This window comes from Notolepis coatsorum (assembly GCF_963971535.1).
Source record: "Notolepis coatsorum genome assembly, chromosome: 13".
Lineage (NCBI taxonomy): Eukaryota > Metazoa > Chordata > Actinopteri > Aulopiformes > Paralepididae > Notolepis > Notolepis coatsorum.
The window spans coordinates 83,576,637-83,594,525 of record NC_140177.1 but is presented as its reverse complement, the minus strand read 5'-3'; positions in this window follow the sequence as shown (position 1 = coordinate 83,594,525).

The window sequence follows — 17,889 nt, the reverse complement described above, 5'->3', positions numbered from 1 at the left end:
TACAATATACAATACTGTGCAGTGTACTAATATACAATACTATATAGTGCAAGGCAGAAATGGGACGAGGTGCAATTTAGGTACAATTCACAGTAGGTGTACGAGTTGTAGTGCAAATCCTTTATCAATAAATATAAAGTGTAAAGTGTGTTTGTGTGATCTAAAGTGTGGAGAGTGGGTGCTGCAGTGTGTTGTTTGTTTGAGTGAGTGTGTGCGTGTGGGTGTGTGTGCTGTGTGCATTTGATGGTTGTTGCATAGTGTTTATTGTTCGTTTAGCAGCCTGATGGCCTGGGGATAGAAGCTTCTTGCCCGCAACGATGTGCAATTGGTACAACATATAATAGAATCCAATACAAAAATGTGTGCAATAAAATTGTGCAATAACAGGTAGCAGGTAACAATAAATTTGTGCAATAACGGGTAACAGTTAACAGTTAACAGTAGTAGTAATAGTAGTGCAATACACTGTTACTGTTGCTAATACTAATTTAAAGTGGCCTTTCCTTTTGGCAATAAGTGGTGTGCGTGCGGCCTGAGTGTGTGCCCGCTCATGCTAAAGTGTTACAGTGGTACTCAGTGTTCATTGTTCAGGACTCTGATGGCCTGGGGGAAGAAGCTGAGCCTAAGCCTCTCTGTCCTAGTAGCTGGGGTTCGCAGGCGTCTGCCTGACCTCAGCAGCTGGAACAGGCTGTTATTGGGGTGGTGAGGGTCTTTCATTATCCTGCAGGCTCTGGATTTGCACCTCTTGTTGTATAGAACCTGCAGGGGAGGTAGTGCAATACCCGTGGTACGCTCGGCTGAGCGCACCACTCTCTGTAGGGCCTTCTTGTCTTGTGCCGTGCTGTTTCCATACCAGGCAGTGATGTTTCCAGTCAAGATGCTCTCTACAGCTCCTGAGTAGAAGGACTGGAGTATCTTCCCCGATACTCTGAACTTACTTAACTGTCTCAGGTGGTAGAGGCGCTGTTTCGCCTTCTTTACTACTGTGTCTATGTGTGTTGACCATGTCAGATCCTCTGAGATGTGGACCCCCAGGTACTTAAAGCTGCTCACCCTGTCCACGGTAGCCCCGTTAATCATCAGTGGTGTGTGTGTCTCCTGCTGTCCTCTCCTATAATCCACGATCAGCTCCTTGGTTTTACCAATGTTCAGGAGCAGGCTGTTGTCCTGGCACCAGCGTTCCAGTACCTCAACCTCCTCCCGGTAGGCCTTCTCGTCGTTGTCCGAGATCAGCCCCACCACCACCGTGTCGTCTGCGAACTTCACTATGGAGTTGGAGCTGAACTTGGCCACACAGTCGTGTGTGTAGAGTGAGTACAGCAGGGGGCTTAGAACACAGCCCTGGGGGGACCCGATGCTCAGGGTGATGGTGTTGGAGGTCTGACCCCCCACCCTGACCGCCTGGGGTCTTTCACTCAGAAAGTCCAGTACCCAGGCGCTCAGGGCGGAGCTCAGACCCAGCTCGATCAGCTTGTCCACCAGTCTGGTGGGGACTATGGTGTTGAACGCTGAGCTGTAGTCAATGAACAACAGTCTCACATAGCCCCCCTTCTGACGGTCAAGGTGGGAGAGGGTGCTGTGCAGTACCTGGGAGACCGCGTCGTCAGTGGACCTGTTTGTCCTGTATGCAAATTGCATAGGGTCCATATCACTGGGGAGGGAGGCACAAATGTGGTCCTTGACCAGCCTCTCAAAACATTTCATGACCACAGAGGTGAGTGCCACCGGTCTGTAGTCATTTGGACATGTTGGGGAGGGTTTCTTCGGTACAGGGATGATGGTAGACATCTTGAAGCAGGCAGGGACCACCGACTCCGCCAGGGATTGATTAAATATGGCGGTGAACACTGGGGCAAGCTGGTTGGCACAGGACTTAAGTATGCGTCCTGTTATACCATCTGGGCCAGCAGCCTTCCTGGTGTTCACCTGCATAAATGCTCTTCTCACACTGTGTACGTCAATGAGAGAGCGTCCCCCCCCCCCCGCGGATGCCCCCCCCCCCCCCTCCACAACAGCCGGCGCACCAGTGACGTCACTAGCTGTTGGGCTAGCAGTGCCACTGTTTGCACCAAACCGCGCATAGAAGGTGTTGAGCTGGTCCGCAAGGGAGGCGTCGTCGCTCCCCATTGAGGGGGCGCTGACTTTGTAGTCAGTTATAGCCCTCAGTCCCTGCCATAAGCCTCTTGTGTCATTCTGTGCCATTTGTGCCTCCATCTTGTCGGCATACTGTACGTCCTCTTAGCAAGTTTGACAGCCTTGCGCAGAGTGTAGACTGTTGTCTTGTACTCTTCCATGTTTCCTGACTCTCTGCCCCGGTTATAAGCAGTGGTGCGAGAGTTCAGGGCTGCTCTGATGGTACTGTCCACCCATGGTTTCTGGTTTGGGAACACCCTCGCCTTCTTTGTGGGGACGATAGTATCAGCCAGTGTTGTTATGAATGACACTACAGCGTCTGTGAAATCGCTGACGTCACTGTTACTCCTCCTGAACATTCCCCAGTCGGCGTCATCTAGTGCGTCTTGAAACGTGGCCTCTGATTGGTCGTCCCATTTTTTTACCTCACGTGACACGACGGCGTCACGTGATCTCTGTTTATACGCTGGGACCAAAAAGATGGCGGCATGATCCGACGTGTTTGTTGCTCCCGCTAATGGTGGAGCCGGTACAGCCTTGTATCCGGCTCTAAACGGGGTGTAGCAGTGGTCGAGTGTATTTCCTCCCCTTGTGGAGCAGACGATGTGCTGGAAGAAAGACGGCATGACTTTCTTCAGATTTGCCTGATTGAAATCCCCGGCTACGATCATGGCTGCGTCCGGATGCTTGATCTGGTGCGCGTTCAGATGGTCGTGTAGTTCCCCTAGCGCCCTGCCGACGTTCGCCTGGGGATGGATGTACACTGCAGTCATTATCACTGCAGTGAATTCGCGCGGAAGATGGAACGGACGACATTGGATCGTGATGTGTTCCATGTCGGGAGAGCATGAACGGGAGAGTATCTTCACTTCCCCGGGGCTAGTCCAGCCGTTGTTGGTCATAAGGCATAGCCCCCCGCCGATGCTCTTCCCGGAGGCTTCTGTACGATCCGCTCTGAAGATGGTGAAGGAGTCGGAGGGAGAGATGCTGTGATCGGGAGTCATTGGTTTCAGCCAGGTCTCGGTGAAGCACAGGATATTGCATTCCCTCATCTCTCGCTGGAATCGGACCTGTGCACGTAAATCATCCATCTTACTCTCTAGCGAACGGGCATTCGCTAGGAAGATGGATGGAATAGCCGGACGGTAAGCAGATTTCCTTAATCTTAATCTGATCCCGCTCCTCTTCCCCCTGTGTTTTTTCTTTGTCTTGCGTCCTTCTTTGTCTCCCGCGTTGTCTTTGTCCCGCCTGATCTCCGATGGCCATTCTTGGCATGATAAAGTGTCTCTAAACTCCCCTTTGAGTCCGGAGTTTAGGTCAATAAGTGACTGACGGTCGTATGACGTCCCCGCCAGTGATGCTTCGATAAAAAAAGTAGTAAAAACAAACATAATAACTATAAATGTGCACATTCGTTGCTGAGCAAAACCCATGGCGACTGACTCGGGGTGCATTCTGGCTAGATTACACTTCTTTCCTGTCAGCGCTGTATACGGAGTGGTGCCCGAGTGCTTATTAAAGCACCTGTTTCTGGTGTAAGCGGCTTCTTGCACCGCATAATGCCACAGGCTCTTTGGTAAGTTACTATCTGCTAGCTTACACCTAGCCATTTCGAAAAGGGTGTGCCATTCCCTCTCTGCCACCCCGCTCTGGTGTGTGGGATATGGACGTGACGTCTCATGTCTTATCTTATACCTTCTCAACAGTAATTGGAACTCTCTGTTTGTGAACTCGGTTTCGTGGTCGGACCTCAAACATCTTACTGTACCATAAGGGGCTATGTCTGCCAGGAATTCTTCTGTGGCCTGGAGTGTGTCACTCTTTTCTTTGATGAAGTAAACAAACACTGCCCCTGTACACACGTCTGTAAAAGACTGTACATATCTAAAACCTCCCATGGACTCGTTGCTTACTGGGCCTGCTAGGTCCACGTCAACTAGTGCAAGTGGTACCCTTACTCTGTCTGTGGGATTTCTGTATCTCGGTTGGGTAAACTTCCCCGTTTTGCACATTGCACAATTTTTGTCAGGTCTACGCTTCTCCCCCTCAATGTGCATGCCCTCTGACACTACTTGCAGTTTCAGTAAATCCTCGTAATTACAATGACCCATAATCTCATGCCATGTCTGGATATCGTGACTGGCCGTCCCGCTACACACATCATCATTATCGTTACACTGGTCATTGTCATTACACTCCGTTTTCAGATAAAATATTCTCTGGTACATCTTTATGTCAAACCGGGTACCGTCAGGTTCTACAAGAAAATGTGTACCTTTATCGAAGAATACCTTGGCGCCGCTTGCAGTAGCAGCTATTACAGAGAATAGTCCTTGTGGGAACGATGGTACGTTCTTTAGTGTCACCGTACGCCAGCGCCCCTTGCTGTCCGTGAGGCATACCTGTGCGTCTCCCCTCTCTTGTGCCAATCCATAGATGCGTCTACCGTCCGCCAGCTCCATGCAGTGCCTCTCATAGTGGAAAGTGTCGTCAAAGTTCTTGAACCGACTCCTGTCGTTGATGACATGGGACGACGCGCCCGTGTCCACGATCAGTCCCCTTCTCTGGGCCCGCTGCAGCTGGGCCGGTCCGGCGATGCCCGCCGTCCGCGCTCCAAAAGTGCAGTCTTCTTGTCCCGTTATCCTCCGGGCGTCGTCTCGACTCGCCTCACGTCGATCGTCGCTGCCATCGATTCTCCGTGCGTTGTCTCGATTCATCTCACGTCGATAGTCGCCGCCATCGATTCTCCGGGCGTCGTCTCGATTCATCTCATGTCGATAGTCGCCGCCGTCGTGTCCGCTGTCGTCATCCTGTCCACAGCCGTTATCTTGTCTGTAGTCGCCATTTTGTCTGTGGCTTTCGTCTCGCCTGTAGTCGCCATTTTGTCCGTGGCCTCTGTCTCGTTCATGGCCGTCGTCTCGTCCGTAGCCGCCATCTTGTCCATGCGCGTATCGTGCGCTCTGGTTGTGTTTCTTCATGCACGCTCTGTCTGTGTGCCCCGTGGATTTGCAGAAGCTACACCAGACAGTCTTTGTGCATTCGCTTTTCCGATGGCCTTTATCTCCGCATCGCCAACACGCCAGTTCCGTCGTGGTCCTGGTTCTCTCTCTTGGCGTCGCTCGGGCCTTTAGCACCCTCTCCCCCTCCTCCGCGGCGGCTGGGTGGGTGTCTTCTGAGGCCTCGAAGTTCCTTAACTTAGCCTTGAATTGTCCCAACGTAATGTCCGTTGAACCGTGTGTTACCAGGAGTGTGAACGGTTTGTACAGCTCCGGTAGTCCTCTCATTATCATCGCCATCATTAGCCCATCGCTCGGTGCTTCTCCGGCACTCCTCAATGGCGTCGTGATTTGCTCCGCTCTGTTGACGTATTCGGTCACATCTTTGGTGGTCCCCTTCCTCAGGCCCGTTAGTGCTGTGTAGAGGGCCACGACTCTGGGTCTTCCTCGTCCGATGAAATGCTCTCTCAATACCGCCAGGCTTTCTCTGCCTCTGTCTTTAGTGTCGCGGAATATCAGCCCCAGGCTGGTGTCGTCGAGCATCGGCTCTAACTCACAGTATGCGCTGGTGTTCCGCTGGTCGTCCAGGGCTTGCTCTTCCGCTGTCAGTTCTCTGGTGGGGGCCCCCAGGATTGTCTCCTTCAGCCCCGCCCTGTGCATGCAGCACAGCATGCGCTCTTCCCAGAGCTTGTAGTTCTCGGTTTTCCATTGAATGTCGGCCATTTGTCTCTTCTCTTGTTTTCCATCCTCTTCGTTAATGGTATGCTTATATAGCTTTTGCTCTTGTTGGCCTAGCGACTAGCCACGCGGTGCTCCCGGTGCTATCCTAGCCTATAACTTCAGCTAAGCTTGCTACAGTACCTCCACTATTTCGCCCCGGCGTTATCTGGGCCCATAACCTCTTAACAGAATTCAACTATAGGGCGACAATAATGTGGTCAAGAGGCATGGTTTCTATCTTGAGCCTGAACTGGCGTGACTTTTATTCACATGGTAAGCAGCAGTAACACAAGTTTTCTCTCACTGAGAGACATTGGGGGAGAGAACGAAATGGGTGGATACCTTTTCTTTTATACTTGCCATAAGGTAGAGTACCTGGGTGGCTCCGCCTAGAGCGCCCTCCAGTGGGAACAGATATATATGCAACTAGACAGTCACTGGTGGAGACAATATATATATGCAGGTAAACAGTTACTATTGTAAACAGCCATATGTACAGTTAGACAGTTACTAACAATCCTACACGGGGCCTCTGATCTCAACAATAACTATTTAGTTATAGGAACATAAATAGTTAATGCCATTGAATAAGAGAACATAAATAGTTTATGCTATTGTGTAAGAACATAAATAGTTAATGTTATTGGGTTATATGTATATTCATATGAGGTTAGCAATGTTTTGACCAAATCCTTTGAATTGCCTCATTGCCCCTTTAAGTTACCTCATGACGCGAGTTAGGTGTCACAACAGTTCACGCCTTGCCTTACGGTAGGTGAGCCATGCCATACGGCAGATGAGATTAGAAACTGGCGGAGAATGACGCAGCTGCTGAATGCTGCTGCATACTGAAATGAACTAGCGCCACGAAATACTTATCAAACAGTCATAAAAGATTCCCCCAGTTATAAAACCGAAGAGGTTGTTGCAGTTAAAGAGCATACTACTTCCAGAAGCGGTTTTGGTGAGTTTCATCAATATTGTGCTGTCTCACTGTCGAATGTGCAAAATCGCTAGCTCAATGCTAATCAGCTAAATAATGCAGTTCACCGAGTCATGCTAGCTCAATGCTGAAGCCCAAATTGGTTAAATGAAAACTAGAGAGAGACCATTTCAGAAGTACTTATGGTTGTATTGATATGCTGTATGATAAGAACATGGTCTATATACATTTTGACTGCTTTTGAGAGTTTAATATGGAATGTGAGGAATGTTCGCTTATGCTAGTGCACTGTAGCCTAACTTAGCATAAGACAAATGGACATTCTCATGTGCTGTGATAAGGTAGCCTACTTTAGCTTAGCATAGCTAAAAGTAGCCTGATTGACTGTTCATTCTAGAAGCAATGAAAAGATGATAAAGCAATGAAATATGGTAAATAGCTTTTATTTTCTGAATGCCTGTATAACGCAGGCCAGATTTTCTAGCACCCCATTCCACCCCCGGGAGAGTTCCCAGGAGTCCCGACCGACCACCACTCATCACGTGTGCCCACGCGGGACGAGGCAGTGTGCCGGACCGACACAAGATGGCGAGCCAACCCACTGAACCTCAGATCTAGATCAGGGCTATACCCGGAGCCTGATCTGTTACCCCTGTTGCCTCAACACCTTGTTGCCTCAACAGCCTGGTAGGATTGTGAATTACCTTCCTCATTCCCAGTGAGGAAGTGGATCAGGAATTAACAAACTAATTGAACTTGAGTCACAAGAACTTCCAAGGACCATCATATCCTTTTCTATGATACGAACTGATTGAACGAGAGCACAATGACTTCCAAGGGCTTTTGACCCCGTTTCACCTTTTGTATTTTGATATTGTATTTGATTGATGCACATTGTATATATGGATACTGATATGTCTCCTGTAAGAAGGGAGAGTTAAAGGGTCAATGCACCCAGTAAGATACTTGAACTACTGATATTTCTCCTGTAAGAAGGGAGAGTTAAAGGGTAAATGCACCCAGTAAGATACTTGAATCTCACTGATAACATATTGATTATAGTTGAATCGCTGATGGTTCTCCTGTAAAGAAAGATGGTTTAAAGGGTCATTTTACCTGATAAGGTATTTGCATTTCTATAACCTAGAATATTTCTATTTGTACTTTGTTCGTATTACACCTGCAAAGGAAGAGTTTAAAGGGTCATTTCACCTAATAAGGTAATTGCATTCCCTGCACACTTAAAGGTGACATGCATTATAAATGTCTTTTTTGAGTCTCTAGCATTGTATTATAGTAATAGGAGTTAGTATCAATGTGTTTTTGTCTCTAAATACCATATTGCCGTCATTCATTTCCTGGTCCATTTTAATCAGGTCGTTCTGATTTGATGGGCATGGTGACGTCACGTGGCACTGGGGAAGCGGATAGTGATCCGATTGGCTCTGTGGTTGGAGCTAATGCCCGCCCACAACCTAGGCAGCCCACACGTGTGTAGCTTATTGCCAGCGGAAGAGTGCAAGAATGCTTCCGCATTCGTCACCGCACGCCAGTACGGTAATGCGCCTTTCCTTTCGCCCCGCTCAGACAAATGCATGTAGTACATTGCAACACAACGCAGCATTTCCACGTACATTGCAACGAATCACTTGGAGTTTGAAAGTGATATCAGAAGAAACTACTCAACCTCGGCTGTCTTTAACTAGCAGGACGCTAGTGGGCTAGTCGCTAAAATATATATCGTTTTATATATAATTGTACCAACACAGATATTAGGCAGTACACACATTGTCCTGCAATACATGTACAGTGAATGCACAGCTACATTCGCCATATATTTCTATCGCTGCTGCGGTCTACAGTGAAATGCAATATTATTATTATTGTAAAGATTATCATTACAATCGCAGCCTGGAGAGGCAATGTTACAAGTGTACGAGGGTTGTGTGCAAAGAGCACAGCCTCTCAATTTGCACAACGTGCACAAAATAATAATTGTAATGATCTTTACAATAATAATAATATTGCATTTCACTGTAGACCGCAGCAGCGATATAGAAATATATGGCGAATGTAGCTGTGCATTCACTGTACATGTATTGCAGGACAATGTGTGTACTGCCTAATATCTGTGTTGGTACAATTATATATAAAACGATATATATTTGAGCGACTAGCCCACTAGCGTGAAGGGGCTCCTTTCCTCAGAGCAGCCCGCTTGTATCACCACGCTCGGCGCTGCTGCGATGGTGCAGGAGGTTGCCTCGCTAGTGGGCTAGTCGCTCAAATATATATATCGTTTTATATATAATTGTACCAACACAGATATTAGGCAGTACACACATTGTCCTGCAATACATGTACAGTGAATGCACAGCTACATTCGCCATATATTTCTATCGCTGCTGCGGTCTACAGTGAAATGCAATATTATTATTATTGTAAAGATCATTACAATTATTATTTTGTGCACGTTGTGCAAATTGAGAGGCTGTGCTCTTTGCACACAACCCTCGTACACTTGTAACATTGCCTCTCCAGGCTGCGATTGTAATGATAATCCTTACAATAATAATAATAATATTGCATTTCACTGTAGACCGCAGCAGCGATAGAAATATATGGCGAATGTAGAAAGGAAAGGCGCATTACCGTACTGGCGTGCGGTGACGAATGCGGAAGCATTCTTGCACTCTTCCGCTGGCAATAAGCTACACGCAGCCCACACAGCGATAGCAGAGCGAGTGGAAATCACTTCCTCAAACAGCGAGGCAGATAGTGAAACCCGACACCTCGACTGCACTCTGCGAGGGAGAGAGAGAGAGAGAGATAGAGAGGGAGAGAGAGAGGGAGAGACAGAGAGAGAGGGAGAGAGAGAGGGAGGGAGAGAGAGAGAGAGGAGAGAGCCCGCGTCTGTGTGTGCTTGTTTACACAGCGTTTCATTCTCAGTCCCGCTGAGTCCGGGGCGCTCTCTCTCTCGCTCTCTCTCTCTCTTTCCCTCTCCCCCCTCTCTCTCTCTATCCCACCCCCTCTCTCTCCCGCTCTCTCTCTCTCTCTTTCCCTCTCCCCCCTCTCTCTCTCTATCCCACCCCCCCCTCTCTCTCTATCTCTCTCTGTATCTCTCTCTGTGGATGACTGTCACTCAGTGCTTATGGGCGGAGCCAGGCCATCACAGCCTGAAATACTGATGCTGTGAAATGAGGCTTTTGAGTACTTGATAAGAAATATAAAACAATGCATTTAAAAAAAAACGTATAGATGTCTTCAGTAGACTCACAGGAATTGTGTAAAGTTGCCCAAATAGTGCTAGGAATAGCAATGCAGGTCCCCTTTAAAGGTTTAAATTAATATTTTAAAACACTTTACAGTATGCACATTAGTTCCCAAATCTACATAATTAAGCTAATCACATTTACCTTGCCAGGGGCAAGTACAGGAGTGGGTGTTGCAATGTCATTACTCACTCACTACCTTTAATTTGTTTGCCTTTGTACTTTGCTCCCATATCCCCAATTTACTTTTTATGCCAATTCCCTTTCTGGCCATTGCGCTACCCTATGGTCAGCATGGGGAGGGTGTAGACTACCACATGCCTCCCCCAATACATGTGAAGTCGCTTCTTTTAACCTGACAGCTAGGAATCTCACTGAGAGAGTGTAACACACGCAGAGGTTCACACTATATCCCCCTCAGATCCCCTCTCTGCTGAACAGGCCAGTAGGAGTCGCTATTGCAATGACCAGGACTCATACCCCACCAGCTTCCCACCCGCGAACACTGACTGACGAAGCCGGAGGTAGTGCTGCCGGGAATTGAACCCGGGCCTCTGTGATGGTAGGTGAGTGCTTAGACCTCTACACTACCCAGCCGCACCCACTGCCCCACTATTTAACATCCTTTTATTGCTGCTTAAAAAGTCCAAATCCTCCACTTTATCAAAGAGAGAAATCAATATAAGACCTAATGCAAGGCTAAGAGCCCTTGTGAACCACAGACAGAAATAGGGGCAATCTTTGATTACCCATAAATCTTTCTATAGCCGGGAAACCATGGAGAGACAGGTGGTGCCGGAATTACGACACTCACCCGCCCGTTTTCACCATTGTAGTTCTTTTTCCAGCTGATGAACTTATTGTATATCTGCACTTTATGCATTGCTTTTATTTGTTTTATTTTCTTTAGTTTTTAATGTAAATTATATGAATTATGCCAATTTCATGCACTTTTTATGTCTATTTTATGTCTACATCACTGCTATGAAACACTTTGGGCTGTAATAATCTTTATTTATTTATTAAAAAAGCTTTCTGTATTTTTCACCCATCCCAATTTAGTCGTTATGCCAATACTCTTCCTGGTCGTTGCGTGCATTGCCCCACTGTTGGCATGGGGAGGGTATAGAACTATCACATGCTCTTCCGATACAAGTGGAGTCACCAGCCGCTTCTTTTCACCTGACAGCGAGGAGTTTCACTGGGGGAACGTAACGTGTGCTGAGGTTCATGCTATTTCCCCCAGTAGGGATGACTGACCAAGCCAGAGGTACAGCTGACAGCTGGATTCGATCCCAGAGTCTCAAATGTGGTAGGCAAGTGCTTAGTCCACTGCGCTACCCAGCCGCCCTGGGCTGTAATTCATTTTTTTAATAACATTTTTATTTTATACATTTTTTGTAACTCTTTCTCTGCCAACAACGATTAAACTCGTTATTGGCCGCCAATCGTTGAACGCCAACAACGAGTATACTCGTTATTTGATCGTTATTTCTTTTATTTGCTATTTCCATTCATTATCCATCCAGGGAGCCTGGTGTTATCATAGGGAATGAGTCTGAGATCGCAAAAGTCCAATACCGCCGACTGGTGGGATGCGGCCGGTATTGCACTTCCTGAACCTAGAGCTTCACCCGATCGCATTGAATCGTTTTCGGGACCCCCTGTTACGATTGGTGGGGTAGTGAGGGAGGGCGATAAGAACTCAGTTTGCGGGCAGGAATGGAGGAGGCAGAGACGGCAGGGTAATGTGTATATATATATAGACTTTACTTAGACGACGACACGTTACAAAAAAGAAAACATGGCACAGCCGAGCTGGCTCTAATACAAAAACGAAACTGAAGACACGAGAAAACAAAGATGAACAAAAACGGAATACTAATCTACTTACAACTCTCAAGACAAACACAGCAAGGCAAGGGAGAAGACAGGAGACACGACGAGCAGGGGAACACCGATGTACTGGAGGAAATGACGCCACGACAAGGAGAGAGAGAAACACACTAATATACACAGACTAACAATGATGAGCCACACCTGGCACAGCCAGGCAAAAACAAAGAATACAAAATCAGACCACAAAAGGAATAATCAAACCTGGACACAAAAGGCAATAAGACACACAACAACCAGACAGGGAGACGACATCAAACAAAGGCAGGAATGGCCCAAGATAACAAACAAGTGGAAATTAACTCTATTATATTTAACCAGACCAAAATGGCCGCCTGCACCATCTGGCTCATCTGGCCACTAGAGGGAGGTAGGAGATCAGGTAGGAGACCACTGTCAGGAGGTAGGGAATGTCCAATGTCTTTATCCTAACAGGCCCACCAAGGGCTGGGCCTGGGGTCGTTACAGTACCCCCCCCCCGAACGGGCGGCTTCCAGACGCTCGATAACAACGTCTGAGAATGGGTGAGGCTGGAGGCCGAGGCCCCGGACCGAAGGCGAGGACCCCGGAGAACTGGGGCCGGGAACCCGAAAAAAGAACCCAGGAGGGGCATAGCAGTCAGGGGGGCTGAAAACAGGTGCAGAGGCCCTGAGAGGGGGGCTGGAGCTGGGAGCAGAGGCCCGACGAGGGGGGGTGGGGATGGGTGCAGAGACCCGGAGAGGGGGGCTGGAGCTGGGAACAGAGGCCCGACGAGGGGGGGTGGGGATGGGTGCCGAGACCCGGAGAGGGGGGCTGGACCTGGGAACAGAGGCCCGACGAGGTGGGGGGGGACAAGTGCAGGTGCAGAAGCCTGGAGAGGGGAGGCGGGGAGAAAAACAGGAAGCCGGTCAGGGAGCCTGGAGCCAAGGGGCGAGGGTAAGGACCCCGGAGCAGGATCCTGGACGAGGGACCCTCCAGCCGCTGGACTAGGGACCGGATCAGGAGAGCCGGAACGTAGGTGCGGCGGCGACGACCCCCGGAGTAGGATCCAGCGCAGACCATGGCGAAGACCACGGCGAGGACCAGGGCGCCGATCACGGCGTAGGACTGGACCAGACGGAGCGCCAGGACCAGTCGACGAGCCAGGACCAGTTGAGATGCCGGGACCCGGCGTAGCAGCCGGACCAGGTGTAGAGGCTGGGCAGGGCGTGGAGACCGGACCGCTCTCTGTAGGGGCTAGGCTACCGGGCGCAGCTGTGCTAGCCATTGAGACCTGGTTAACTTCAGGGACTAGGCTGACCGTGAACCTTGAGCCTAAGCTAGCAGTGGGGACTGTGCTAGATGGGGAGGCCTGGTTAGCTGCAGGGGTTAAGCTAACGGGCGGGGCTGTGCTAGCTGTGGACGTCTGGTTAGCTTCAGGAACTAGGCTGACCGTGAATCTTGAGCCTAAGCTAGCAGTGGGGACTGTGCTAGCTGGGAGGCCTGGTTAGCTGCGGGGGCTAAGCTAACGGGCGGAACTGTGCTAGCTGTGGACGTCTGGTTAGCTGTAGGAGCTAAGCTAACAGGTGGGGCTGTACTAGCTGTGGCCGTCTGGTTAGCTTCAGGAACTAGGCTGACCATGAATCTTGAGCCTAAGCTGGCAGTGGGGACTGTGCTAGCTGGGGAGGCCTGGTTAGCTGCGGGGGCTAAGCTAACGGGCGGAACTGTGCTAGCTGTGGACGTCTGGTTAGCTGTAGGAGCTAAGCTAACAGGCGGGGCTGTGCTAGCTGTGGACGTCTGGTTAGCTTCAGGAACTAGGCTGACCATGAATCTTGAGCCTAAGCTAGCAGTGGGGACTGTGCTAGCTGGGGAGGCCTGGCTAGCTGCGGGGGCTAAACTAGCAGACGGGGTTGTGCTAACTGTGGATGTCTGGTTAGCTGTAGGAGCTAGGCTACCGAACGAGTCCGTGTTAGCCATTGAGGCCTGGTTAGCTTCAGGAGCTAGGCTGACCGTGAGTCTTATGCTAGCTGGCTGGCTAGCTACAGGAGCTAAGCTAGCAGACAGGGTTGTGCTAGCTGTGGATGCCTGGCTGGCTGCGTGAGCTAAGCTAGCAGACGAGGCTCGCCTAGCTGTCTCCATGAGCGCACAGACCTTGTCAGCCATAACCCTCATCTGAGGCGCTTGTGTTGGACTCTCCTTCGCTACATTGTCTATTAACTTCAACCAGAAGACCCATTTAGCAGGAGAGTAGCTGGTCAGATCCCCGTCTAACATACCAATTATGATGTCCAACGTCTCCGTGACTTTGTCCGCTGAGTTCTTGCGTGGTGGCGTCATTCTGTTACGATTGGTGGGGTAGTGAGGGAGGGCGATAAGAACTCAGTTTGCGGACAGGAATGGAGGAGGCAGAGACGGCAGGGTAACATGTATATATATATAGACTTTACTTAGATGACGACACGTTACAAAAAAGAAAACATAAATGGCACAGCCGAGCTGGCTCTAATACAAAAACGAAACTGAAGACACGAGAAAACAAAGATGAACAAAAACGGAATACTAATCTACTTACAACTCTCAAGACAAACACAGCAAGGCAAGGGAGAAGACAGGAGACACGACGAGCAGGGGAACACCGAGGTACTGGAGGAAATGACGCCACGACAAGGAAAGAGAGAAACACACTAATATACACAGACTAACGATGATGAGCCACACCTGGCACAGCCAGGCAAAAACAAAGAATACAAAATCAGACCACAAAAGGAATAATCAAACCTGGACACAAAAGGCAATAAGACACACAACAACCAGACAGGGAGACAACATCAAACAAAGGCAGGGATGGCCCAAGATAACAAACAAGTGGAAATTAACTATTATATTTAACCAGACCAAAATGGCCGCCTGCACCATCTGGCTCATCTGGCCACTAGAGGGAGGTAGGAGACCAGGTAGGAGACCACTGTCAGGAGGTAGGGAATGTCTTTATCATAACAGGCCCACCAAGGGCTGGGCCTGGGGTCGTTACGCCCCTGATTCATTATGCTGTGGTGGGTTATGTCGTGGGCCAAATGGACCTACCAGATGGCAATCAAATAATTGGAATATTCTTTTTGGAATCCCACCGGCCACAGGTAAGAGCAATTTAACATCAATTTCAGCTTGATTGTGCCTTGTTTTCATAGCCATGTTTTCATAGCCATCGCCCTGATCAGCGTATGTTGTTGTACTAACGAATGCTGTTATTGACAATCAATTAATCAGAAACGACCCCCCCCCCTTCCCCCCTTTCATGCAGGAACATAATACCGATCATATGCATTTAAATGTTTAATTGTAGCGTGTGTAGGGACAAAATGCCAATGGATTTAATATAATACACGTCACAGGCTATTACTAGCCTCCCAGGAATTACCCTAAACCGCTCTAAAACCATACTTATTCACCACGGTATAAAACAGGAATGTATGGATGGAATTTTTTTATACATTTTTTTTACATCTTGAATGATATATACTCGATGTCAAATGGGCCATAGTATTGCATCCATAGCTATAATATAGAATATAGTTATAGCTGTTATGGTTTGTATGCGACCCCAACAGCACGACACAGACAGGTAAATCAGAGTTAGCCAAAAACAAGGGCATATTTATTTGTACAACAGAAATGTGCAACACTGTTCCTTTAAGGACAAAATAGAATTGGAGAAAAAAGCAGCGTCCAGAACATTTAGGGAAAAAATAGGAACGTCCCCTTTAACACTTTGTATGCCACTCACGGATTTTCTCGGGTTTACGCCCTGACTGTTGAATGCCACGTCACGAGTATTCTCGTTTATTTTTTATTTATTTATTAGCGATCTGAAATCATATTGCATCACGCGAGCCTACCGTTGGAGATCCAGGGACCGCCGGCGCTCAGATGTGAAAAAAGCGCCCCCTATCGTCTCCCAGATGGTAAATCACCCTTTTGGAATGGACTCAATGAAAGTGAATGGGAGAACGGATTTCTGACTCCACATTTTACTTCTCACTGATGCAGCCGGGGTCTACCAGAGTTCATTCTGGAGCCTCTGAGCCACGGCGAATATGGGTTATACTGTACACACGATGGATCAATACATTTATCGATTTTTTCGAATGGCGATCGGAAATTGGAATAAACCATTTGGATACCATCTGACCTCAGGTAAGGAATCTATGTTATCAGTGTTAGGATAATCAGACTAGTTTTCACGGATATATAAGCGTTTATGTGATATGTGATATGGCTGTTTTGACTGTAAAAGCCATGAGGAAATAAGAGCAGCGATTATCAGCGCACGGCACGAGCATGCGTGCGCACACATATAGCCTACTATATCGATCATCTAGCGTTTATTTGAAAACAATTCATACTGTAAATAGGCAGACAAATGACAACGTTCTGGAATATTCCAGTAAAAGGCGATTATCATAGGCATGGGTTGTTTTTTCCCCGAAAACGGGTGATTTTCAAAATGCTATCAAACGGAAATGAAGCGATAAAAATACAATCTGCCTTGACAATGTTGACTGGAAAATGATTCTTTGATAAGCGACGGGCAGATTAGACACATAGCCATAATTTAAAACATAGATTAGGCGATATTAACGTTAACATTGGCAGTGGATGGTGGCATTCAAGGGGGTAAAAAGGAAAACACGGCCGGCATAGAAAGTGTTAACACATTGGGCGCCGTGCATTGTACCCATCATTGGGTCCAGTCTGCCACCACTGTAAGCCTATGGAGATGTTTACCTTCTTTGCAGGGCTATAACCTTTTAAATATTATAGATATATCGACATTACTATGGCCCATTCAACATCGGGTATCTATCGTTCCGGATGTGGGAACGTTATATTTTTTCATTCATACATTGTTGTGTTAATACCGTCAAGAATATAAGTATGTTTTTAAGGTTTTCTGCTGTAATTCCAAAAACGCGAGTTATAGGCCCTGAAGCATATGATAGATTATCGATTGGCGTTTCTTTCCTATACACGCTATATAAAAAAAATTCAAATGTATATGATCGGTATACATTATGCTTCATCATGCGTGAAGGAAAGGGGGGGGGGGGGTCGTTTATAATTCCTTGATCGTCAGTAACGCCTTTATTTAGTATGGGTTGATATGTTGAGCAGATGGATTGCCGTGAAATTAATAAACAATCGGGCTGAAAATAACGTTATATTCCTCTTACCGTTTGCCGATGAGACTGGAGGAAAAATATTCCAATTATTTGACGTCGATCTGCTAGATCCATTTCCCGTTTGTATGACGCAATGAACGCCGAAATCATATCGAAAGCGATCCGATGCACTCAAGTGTTTGTCTGGACCCACGTAACAAGATATTACTGCCGGAGGGATTTCCTCGATGCACCAGCGCCACTTCCGGTTTGGCATGGAGTGTAACTCGCCTGATCATCCACTAGGCGGCGGTATTGAGGTGTTGCAATATCAGACAGGGTGCAGCTGCAGTCCCGCAGGGAGGCTGGATGAATTATGAATGCCATGGCGAAATCTTTTTATATTGATCCCAACAACGTGTTTATTCGTTGTTGGCGTTCAACGCATGGCGGGCAATAACGAATTATCACGTTGTTGGCGTCCAATGTGTTAAGAGAAAATGTCAATAGCACAAGGCAGAGTCCAGTAATGTAGAAATCAAACACTTCTAGGATTTAGGGAAACACACGAAGGCGAACGAAAGCCCAGAGTCCAGGACTAACAAGGATAAATCTTCAGGGGAAATAGTCTTATTTAAGACTCACCAGGAGTAATGTCGAAGGGCAATTCAAAGGCACCGGTCCATGGGGAAGAAGAGTGAGTGAACAGCAAAACTCCATGGAACGGCAGGGAAGCGATAACGTATCGCACAGGAGACCACAGGAGTACACGGCCGAAGAATGGTGGTGACAAGACGACCCGACAACGAATT